Source organism: Lithobates pipiens, unplaced genomic scaffold (genome assembly GCF_037356315.1).
Source record: "Lithobates pipiens isolate NorthernLeopardFrog02 unplaced genomic scaffold, aLitPip1_a1.2 Scaffold_19, whole genome shotgun sequence".
NCBI classification, from domain to species: Eukaryota; Metazoa; Chordata; class Amphibia; order Anura; family Ranidae; genus Lithobates; species Lithobates pipiens.
In genome coordinates this window covers 317,876,627-317,887,509 of record NW_027507764.1, presented here as the reverse complement: position 1 = coordinate 317,887,509, position 10,883 = coordinate 317,876,627, and positions in this window count along the sequence as shown.

Below are 10,883 nucleotides of genomic sequence, written 5' to 3'. Positions count from 1 at the left end.
AAGGTTGGAAACCATAATTCGCCATAAATGGAGACAATTGGGAGGCAGAATTCAAGGCACTGTTGTGAGCAAACTCTGCCCAAGGTAATAGGTCAGACCAGTTGTTATGATGGTCAGAAATATAGCAACGTAGGAATTGCTCCAAGGACTGGTTGGGTCGTTCTGCGGCCCCATTAGACTGCAGGTGATATGCAAAAGAGAACGCAAGCTGGATTCTAAACTGTGCACAAAAGGCTCGCCAGAACCAGGAGACAAACTGACTGCCCCTATCTGAGACAATCACCTTGGGTAGCCCATGTAAGCGAAAGATCTCCCAAGCAAAAATGGAAGCCAGTTCCTTAGAGGTGGGCAACTTCTTCAGTGGAATACAATGACACATCTTAGAGGACCGGTAAACCACCATAAGGATAACAGTGTTGCCTTGGGAGTTGGGCAATTCCACAATGAAATACATAGACAGGTGAGTCCAGGGCCTCTCTCCATTGGGTATGGGTTGCAGGAGGCCCACTGGAAGGTGTAGTGGAGTCTTACTCTGAGCACACACGGGACAGGCAGCTACGAAGGCAGTAACATCAGCCCGTAGACTAGGCCACCAGAATTGTTGGGAGATGGCCCAAATGAGTTGATTCTTCCCAGGATGGCCAGCTGCCTTGGGAGAATGGTAAGTCTGGAGCACTGTAGTATGGAGACTCTCTGGGACAAAGCAGCGGTCACAAGGTTTCTCAGGAGGAGCATGGACCTGAGCAGCAAGAATTTTGTCACCCAAAGGAGAAGTAAGACTGGTGTGAACTGTAGCCAAGATACGATCGGGGGAATCATAGGAACCGGAACCGAATCCGACTTGGAAGTGGAGGAAAATTGTTGTGACAAGGCATCAGCCCTTACATTCTTAGTACCAGTTAAGAATTAGACAATGTAATTAAAGCTCGACAAGAAAAGAGCCCATCGCGCCCTTCTGGGGGAGAGTCGCTTAGCCTCAGACAAAAATGTAAGATTCTTATGGTCAGTAAGAATAAGAACGGGCAAAGTGGTACCTTCAAGGAGATGTCTCCATTCTTTCAGAGCTAAAATGATTGCCAACAGCTCTCTGTCACGAATCTCATAATTGCATTCAGCAGGTGACAATTTCTTGGAAAAGTAGCCACAGGGATGCATAGCACTCTCAGAGTTAGGACGTTGAGACAGAAGGGCGCCAACTCCAGTCTCAGAAGCATCAACTTCTAGGATAAAAGGCAACGTAGGATCAGGATGTGCCAACACAGGAGCAGAAACAAAGGCAGCCTTGAGAGTCTCAAAGGCCTTAATGGACTCCGGAGACCAACTCTGTGGGTTACTGTCCTTTCTGGTCATATCAGTCAGAGGCTTGACCAGAGACGAGAAGTTACGAATAAACTTCCGATAGTAGTTGGCAAAGCCCAGGAAACGCTGCAGAGGACGTAAACCCACGGGTCTAGGCCACTGTAGGACTGCCGACAGTTTCTCTGGGTCCATTGAAAAACCAGCAGTGGAAATTACATAGCCGAGGAATGTAACCTGTTCACGATGGAACTCGCACTTCTCCAGTTTATAATAGAGATTGTTCTCTCTTAGTTTCTGAAGTACACGACAGACATCTGTGTAGTGGCTCTCCAGGGACTTGGAAAACATGAGGAAATCATCGAGATAAACCACCAAACACAATTGCAACAAATCTCGGAGGACATCGTTAATAAATTCCTGGAAAACTGCCGGGGCATTACAAAGGCCAAAAGGCATTACCAGGTATTCATAATGGCCTGTTCTGGTATTAAACGCAGTTTTCCACTCGTCACCCTCCTTGATGTGCACGAGATTGTATGCCCCTCTCAGGCCAAGCTTTGTGAAAACCGCTGCTCCCTTGAGGCGGTAAAATAACTCTGTAATCAATGGAATCGGGTAGGCATTCTTAATCGTGACACGATTGAGACCCCTATAATTTATATAAGGTCTCAGTTCACCGCTCTTCTTTTTCACAAAGAAGAAACCAGCACCAGCAGGAGACGAGGACTTGCAGATGAAACCTTGAGAAAGTGCGTCAGCAACATACTGATCCATGGTCTTATTCTCCAAGACTGACAAAGGGTAAACACGGCCACGAGGAGGTATGGCACCAGGTTGAAGGTCAATTGCGCAATCATAAGGCCAGTGTGGAGGCAAACTACCGGCTTGACCTTTATCAAAGACATCGCCAAAATCACGGTACTCCTCTGGCAGGGAGGGGAGTGAAGCGGTGCAGAGGACCTTGGATACCTTCAGGAAGCATGTCTCACTGCATTGTGGTGACCAGGAGATAACCTCAGCATGGAGCCAATCAAAAGAGGGGTTGTGCCTCTGTAACCAAGGATAACCAATAACCAGCGGAAATCTGGGTGAGGAAATAACTTGAAATTGGATTATCTTATGGTGAAGAGTCCCTACGGCCATGGACAACGGAACCTTCTCATGAGTCACATGGCCAAACTGTAAAGGTCTCCCGTCAAGAGCCTCAATGGCAAGTGGAGTGTCACGCAGCTGCAGCGGAATCGAGTGCTGCGAAACAAATGCAGCATCAATGAACAGGCCTGCAGCCCCAGAGTCGATTAGAGCCTGTATCTCGATGGACTACTCAGCCCAAGAAAGGGTGACCAAAACCAGGGGCTTATCCTTCTGGATAACTGGGGACGAAACAACGCCACCTAAGGTCTGTCCATGACATTACCTCAAGGTTCGGGCGTTTCCTGGATGGGTAGGACAAGACTGCAAAAAGTGACCTGCCTGGCCACAATAAAGGCACAATCTCTCCCTCCTCCTAAAGGCTCTCTCATCCACAGAGAGACGCGTGAAGCCCAGGTTCATGGGTTCATCTTCACTGACCAACTCGGTACTAGGAGGCATGGGAGGTGCGGGAGGCATGGGTGGGACTACACAGCTTGGAGGCAAATGTACAGGAGGCTTCCACAAGCGCTCCTTAAGATAAAGTCTTTCTCTGAGTCTGGAGTCAATGAGGATGGCAAATGAGATCAAGCTTTCCAGCTCAGTGGGTATATCTCAGGCTGCTATCTCATTCTTGATGGAATCCGAGAGACCATGAGAAAAAGCAGCCACGAGGGCCTCATTGTTCCAAGCAACCTCTGCTGCCAGAGTACAAAATTCAATGGTGTAGTCGGCAACAGTTCTCGTACTCTGTTTGATGGACATGAGGCACTTGGCAGCAGAAGCAAAACGTGTGGGAACATCAAAAACTCTTTTAAAGGAGGCCACAAACTGAGGGTAACTCAAGACAACAGGTTTTTGCGGCCCCCATAGTGGGTTAGCCCAGGCCAAGGCTCTCTCAGAAAGCAAAGATATCAAATCGCTGGGGAAGCGGAGCAGAACCAGACATACCTCTTATAGAGGGGTGCCTGCAGAGAGACTGGCGCAGCAGTAGGGATGGCCTGCGACTCAGGTTGTACCGGAGCAGCCACCGTAGGGAATTCCAGGTGAGCCATGCGATTCAGGAGCACTTGTAACACCAAGGCAGACTGATCCATGCGGTGATCTTGCTCATCCAATCTGGAAAGAATATTACCAACAAGTGAATTGACTGTATCTTCTGATTTCATGGCCTTCATGTACTGTCAGGAACCATGAAAGAGACTAAGACAGAAGTACAATCAAATCACACTTGTTTATTAATAAAAATAAAAAGGTAAATAGAAAAAAGCGTAGTCAAGCATAGCCAGAGTCCAGAAGCCAGATCTGGTAGTCAGCCAGTCTAAACCAGATCGGGTAATCAGCCAGTCCAGAAGTCAGGGATCCAAGGAGAGCAACTGCAAGCAGGATAAGAAGCCAGGAGGGATGTCAGCAAGCCAGTCCTGAAACAAACAACAGAAGATGGTTCCTTGGGATGTGACCAACGTGAAGGCAAAGGAGAAATGAGCTGGAAGGCTTTAAATAGGCAGGTCAGACGAGCATCATCAGGGACAGCTGGTAACTGTGGAAAGAGAAGAGAGCTGGCAATTAGCTGACAGCTGAGTGGCCAGCCCAGAGGAGGAAGGGCTAAGCCAGCCCTGACACACTTGCACTGTAACTTTGGTTAGAGGTCAGGACACATATCCTCCATGTAACTCCCAGGGACTTCCTATGTTTTTCTAATACCCTCTTTTTTTTCCACTGGTCACATGCTTTCAGAAAATATATGGTTGGGGGGGGGGGGGTCTATGAAAACTGTAAGGGAAAAATTAAAACCTTACAAATGTTTGAGAAATTAGGTTATTTACATTTTTGCATATGTACAATTTTCACCAATTCGCAAATTCATTTAAAACTTGTAAATATTTGTTATTTAATAACTCAATACAAGTTAAGATATTATATTTACTAGGAATTTAGCAGGAATTTTGTAATATGTGCTGATTTTAGTGTATTTTTACAGAAAATATTGTTTTAATAAACATTTGCATTTATATCTTGGGACCTTAAAAATCAGTAGCATCTTCTTTGTATTCCACTGGTCATGTGCTTTCAGAAAGTATATAGTATGGGGGATCATTACAAACTATGGAAGCTGTAAGGGACAAATGAAAACTTTCAGATTTTTAGAGAAATTAGGTTATTTACATTTTTGCATATGTTCATTGTTCACCATTTCACAAAAAAGAGTAATTTAAATATATAAATATTTGTTTTTATTAACTCAGTACAGAAAAATCTTTTATATTTAGTATTTTATGTTTTGTATCTGCTAATAATTATTTTAGTGTATTTTTTGTGAAAATATTGATTTGATAAACATTTGTGCAAATATCTTGGGGCCTTAAAAATCAGTAGCACCTTATTATTATTCTAATAGTCATGTGCTTTTGGAAAATGTATTATTTGGGGGGTCTTTTACAAACATTGAATGCTGTAAGCCCTTGTACACACGGTCAGAGATTCAGACGGAATGTGTCCTATCGGACCGTTTTGTCGGATATTCCGACTGTGTGTGGTCTGCATCGGACTGTTTCCATTGAAATATCCAACGGACCAAGTTTTCCAACTTGCTGGTAAAATTTTCAGACAAAATACTCCTATCGGACATACTCCGATCATGTGTAGCCTACTCCGACGGACACAGTGCCACGCATGCTCAGATCAAATTCCTAGACCAAAGCTATTGGCTACTAGCCTGAACGTAGTCCCGTCGTAACGAAATAACGTCATCACGTTATGTACAATTGGATTTTCCGACAATTTAGTCCGATCGTGTGTATGCAACATCACTTCCGGACCTCTTCCGGAATTAATCCGTCGGAATTACTCCTACAGATTTGGTTGTCGGAATCTCCGACCGTGTGTACAAGGGCTAAGGGGAAAAAGGCAATGGAAAAAATGCAAAAAGGGTCTTGCCACCTGAGTTTAAAAGTGGAGCACAGGGCCTGGCAGTGAAAGGGTTAAAGGAACCATGTGAATAGAACTGAAAATGTTTAAGCCTTTTTGTGCTCATTGTAGACCAACAGGGAGAGAATAAAAAATTGGAAGTGTGTTGTTCTGAGTCTGCCTTTTTTTGTCCCACTTTTTCTTTCACTGCATAGATCAACTACTTGTTTTCTCAAGGGGCAATCAGAAAGCCTAATGCCTTGTACAAACGGTCGGAAATTCCGACGGAAAAGGTCCAATCAGATTATATTGTCAGAAAATCCCTTTGTGTGTGGGCTCTATTGGACTTTTTCCATCAGAAATTCTGAACAGAAAAAATTTGAGAGCAGGGTCTCACATTTTCCGACAAAAAAAATCCAATCTGACTTATTCCGATCGGTTGTAGAGAATTCCAATCAGACAAAGTGCCACGAATGCTCAGATGAAATTACAAGACCAAAGCTATTGGCTACTAGCCTTAACGTAGTCCCGTCGTAATGAACAAACATCATCACGTTCCGAACTATCGTATTTTCCGACAACTTTTTTCGACTGTGTGTATGCAACACCAGTTTAGGACAAAATCCGTCTGAAAAAATCAGATGGATTTTGTGGGCGGAATGTCTGACCGTGTACAAGGCATTACACTTACCCTATCCTCCATTGCAGAGGTAAATGGGTGTTCTTTAAAAACATATTTTTAAATAAATGAGCTCTGCCAATTAAAGTAAGAACAAATTTTCTTGTCAAATGTGTTTATTAAAGTTTAATACATCACAAAGATAGGTTCAAAAGCAGTGCTAGAAATTAACATGTCAAGGTGTAATAAACAACTATTGCTCCACAATATAACTGAACATAGCCTATTTTATATGTGTTTTAGGATTAGTGATGTAAATAACATTTTATAGTTTGGTCAATAGAGGCTGGAATCAAAAATGGATAATAAAGGTATAACAAAGCCTCAGATAAATAAAAAGTTACAACTAAACTAAAATATTCATCAGAAAAGAGTAATAAGGGATTATCACTTCTAGGAGTTCATGTCTATGATTTTATGAAACCAGGTAGAGTATACAAAAGTATTGCTATTTTAATCTAAAGAAAAAAAAAAAGAGAGGGAGAGAGAAATGTATAATGCAGAGAAAGGTAGAAGGAAGAGAAGGGAGAGAAAAAGAAAAGAAGGGGTAGGAGGAATGCCCAGGGATGAGTGTGTTAATAATCACATGGCTATAGAAGAAGGAGTGTGTATGTGGGTAAAATTATCAAGGCATCAGCAGGACTTCATCAAAATTTGATGGTAAATAGTGAGTCACCCAAGGGAGCCATATACTCTTAAAATAACTTATTTTGTCTTAAGCTATAAACTCTATTTTGGCATGACCATAGCTTGATTGATTCTATGCTTGGTTTCATTTAATACCAAATTGTTAGATTTCCAGGCTTTAGCTATTGTTTGTTTCACAGCTGTAGTAGTTTGTTGTAAAAGTTTGGCTGTGTGAAAATATTGTCGGCTTTAGATTTAAGAGTGCTAGCAAAGGATCTGGAGGTCTAGACACTGCAAATAAGGTTGAATGCATAAGAAATATATCTCTCCAATACCTTTTGACTACTGGAAAATTCCACCGGGTGTGAAGGTGACAGCCAAGATCACTACAGCCTGGAAAGCAGGATGAGGAGTAATTGGGGGCAAATTTTGCAATTCTGGCAGGGACTAAGTGCTAGCACGTAAGCACTTTATAATTAGTTTCTAAAGCAATTATGCTTTGTGAAGAGGATTTTGTAGTATTCCAGATGTTGTTCCATTCGGTTGCTTCCAGTGAAAGACCAAGATCAGCCTCCCATTTAGCTACATACAAGGGTGGATCAGAATCAGGTTTAGTAATGAGTTGAGCATAGAGGGTCGAAATAAGTCCTTTTGCATGGGGATCATTTTTGCATATGCTTTCAAAATATGACAATTTATCAAGTGTATATTATCCTTGGATATGAGGTGTAAAGACATTTTTTATTTGTAGGTATCTAAATAGTTCTGAATTTGGAAGTCCATGTCTGTAACATAGGTCAGGGAATGGTATAAAGGAAGTCAAGGCTATCAGATCATCTAGTCAAGTTAATTTAGAGGTGGTCCAGGCTTTAAAGGATTCAGGAGAAGTCCAGGCAGGGTAGAAATTTTATTTTTAATGAGTGATAAAAGTGGGAGATTGTAGGCCGTTTGCTGATTTAAATCTATTCCAAATAGTAAGATAATGTTTGGTAATAGTATTAGAGATTGTTTTATGATCAGAGGATCACAGAATTAAAGAGGAAGTAAACCCTAATGGGTTTACTTCTTCTTTGTCTCCCTGCAAAGGTAAAGCATAATGGGCTACTATGCATCACATAGTAGCCCATTATGTGTCACTTACCTGACACAGGAGCCAGCGTTGTCACCGCTGTCCCCTGTAGTACAGAGCATCCATCTTCTTCCGGGTATCGCTGCTCCGGCCACTCACAGCGCAGGAGCAGTGGTGACATCACTCCCACGCATGCGTACGGGGGTCGCCACTAACGGCATATCACCGTTAGCAGCTTCTAACGGCAATAGTGCGCCTGCGCGCCACTGTCTACGGCGCATGCGCCATAGGCAGCAGTGACTGTCTTTTAGTTAATATCTCCTAAATTGTGTAGGTTTAGGAGATATTTCTTGGACCTACAGGTAAGCCTTAACCTAGGCTTACCTGTAGGTCAAAGTGGTTTGTAAGGGTTTACAACCAATTTAATAGATTAGAAATGCATAGTGGATCAAAATCTATTGACTCCAGAGTTACCCAGAGTGGAATTTCAGAGGTTGCATGGTATTTAGTTATTTGTGTCAGATGGGCCCCATAATAATAGGTAGATAGATTAGAAAATCCGAGACCACTTTATATTTTGGAAGGTAGAGAGCATGATTAGGTAAAATGGGTTTTGAAGAGCCCCAAACAAACTATTATTTTACAATGCAATATTCTTAAAAAGTGTGTTGGAACAGAAATGGGTAGAACCCGGAAAAGATAAAGGATTTTGGGCAATATAGTCATTTTAACCACTTAAGCCCCAGACTATTTGGCTGGCAAAAGACCAGAGCGTTTTTTGTGATTCGGCACTGCTTTGCTTTAACTGACAATTGCGTGGTCATGCGACGTGGCTCCCAAAACAAAATTGACGTTATTTTTTCCCCACACATAGAGCTTTCTTTTGGTGGTATTTGATCACCACTGCAGTTTTTTTTTTTTTGCGTTATAAACAAAAAAAGCGTAAATTTTGAAAAAAGCGATTTTTTTTTACTTTTTGCTATAATAAATATCCCCCAAAAATAAATAAAAAATGTTTGTTTTTCCTCATTTTAGGCCGATACGTAATCTTCTACATATTTTTGGTTAAAAAAATCACAATAAGTAAGAGAGAGAATATCCCTCATGTTCAGACGGTGTTTATTGGTCATGCTTTAGATTTTTGCATGACATGTAACTATTTCTGGTATGGTGGCTTATTTTTCTCCCAGCAGGTTGGTGTGGCTATGGGAGCTAAATATGCCCCTAGCCTCGACAACCTGTTTATGGCAGAATGGGATGATAGAAGTGTGTTTAGCAAGAGACCTCCTCAACTTTTATTCTATCGTTGGTTCATTGATGACCTCCTTTTTATTTGGGAGGGGACGGAGACGTCTGCAGTTGAATTTTTGAGAGATCTAAATGATAATGCTCACAATATTAAATTAGATTATGTTATTAGTGAAGTAGCTGTGAATTTGTTTGGATTTAAAAATAGAGAGAAAGGGTAATAAGCTTAACACCATGGTTTATTTTAAAACGACGGTTCACAGTAGCTATTTGTCGTTTAAAAGTGGCCACCATCCGGCTTGGATCTGGAATATTTCGAAAGGGCAATTCTTGAGAGTATGCCTGAATTGCATGAAATATGTGGATTATAAGATTCAATCACAGATCTTGAAGGAGAGATTTCTACAAAAAGGATATGAGGGGGATTTGTAAAATAAAACTATCCAGAATGTGGCAGATATTCCGAGAGAGTTAAGTTTAACCGAAAAAGAGGGAACATCAGGGAATGATCAACATCAGTTGGGCTTTGTGTCAAGATGTCATCATCAATACAAGGATGTAGAAATTATCTTTAGGAAAAATATCTGAAGGGACGTTATGCATGTAGGAGGTGCATCCACTGTAGAACTGTGCGGAATGTTAACAGGGGTGTCAACACTATTGCTAATAGGGATGGAGAGAGTTTTCAAATTAAGGAATTCATCACGTGCAATATGACACATGTGGTCTATCTGTTATGGTGCCCGTGTGGGCTGTTGTATGTGGGGCACACTAAGCAGCTGAACATTTAGCAAACATAAGGAAGGGGTTCAAGGACCACAGTGTGTCATTGCACTTTAAGGAACATCATGGCCAGGATCCAAGTTTACTTCAATACTGTGGTATTGATTGTGTTCATTCCTCATGGCGAGGCTCCAATCGGGTCAGAGATAAGGACTTGATGGACATGATGGATTTTTTTTAATGAAGTGTTTGTCCCCAAGGGGAATGAACATTGAAGTTGATTTAAATTGCTCCATTAGTAATTATTAATTCTTTTTCCACTTTTATATTCATTTTTTTATTAATAATTTTTTTATTAATATTTTTATTTTATTTATGTGTCGCATTATTTATATTTGGGAATAATTTTAAGGGATTTGTTTAATCATGGTTGTAATCAATTGATTGAGATTATTTATATACATTTAATTTATATTTATCATTTATTATTTATATACATATATATATATTTACATGTTTGATTATTTATGGGATAGTATTAATCAATTATGTATGATTTATTCATTGGATGATATTATTCGCAGTAATGTTATATTGCAGTGATATTATTCATAGTAATGATATATTGTAGTGGTGTTATTTTTTAGGATAGTTTTTGAATGCATGTGTAAATCCGCTTATGGTATTTTGAAGCAATTTATTTTGGTACAATGGATTTTTGTAAGATATATTTTGTAACTGTTTAGGATTATTTTAATCTATTTAATGTGTAGGATGATAGGATAGAATGTATAATTTTTGGTACAATTAAACCTGTGGGAACGGGATGAGGTAAGCGGTGTGGCTGTTTGATTTACAGTGTATCACTGATAGCTATGTGCTATGGGAATGTGCGGGAGACTATAATTATATCATGTCCCTTTATGATGGAGTGATACATTGTTTCATGTATTAATCAGCACTGCGTCTGTAAAGGGCTGGTGTATTGATGGGACGGGGACACAGGAAGTACGCTTGTGCGGCATGTGGTTTGTCTGCCCAGTGAATGTAGGTAGGGATCGCTCTGTTGGGTAGCCAATCCCATGTTTAAGTCAATTTTATGATGAAATATGTCAGAGGCGTGGCTACTTGGCGATCAACCAGTACACACCGATTGGCTGCTAGTAGGAGCTGGAACGAAAAGGGGTGAGCTAGACAGCT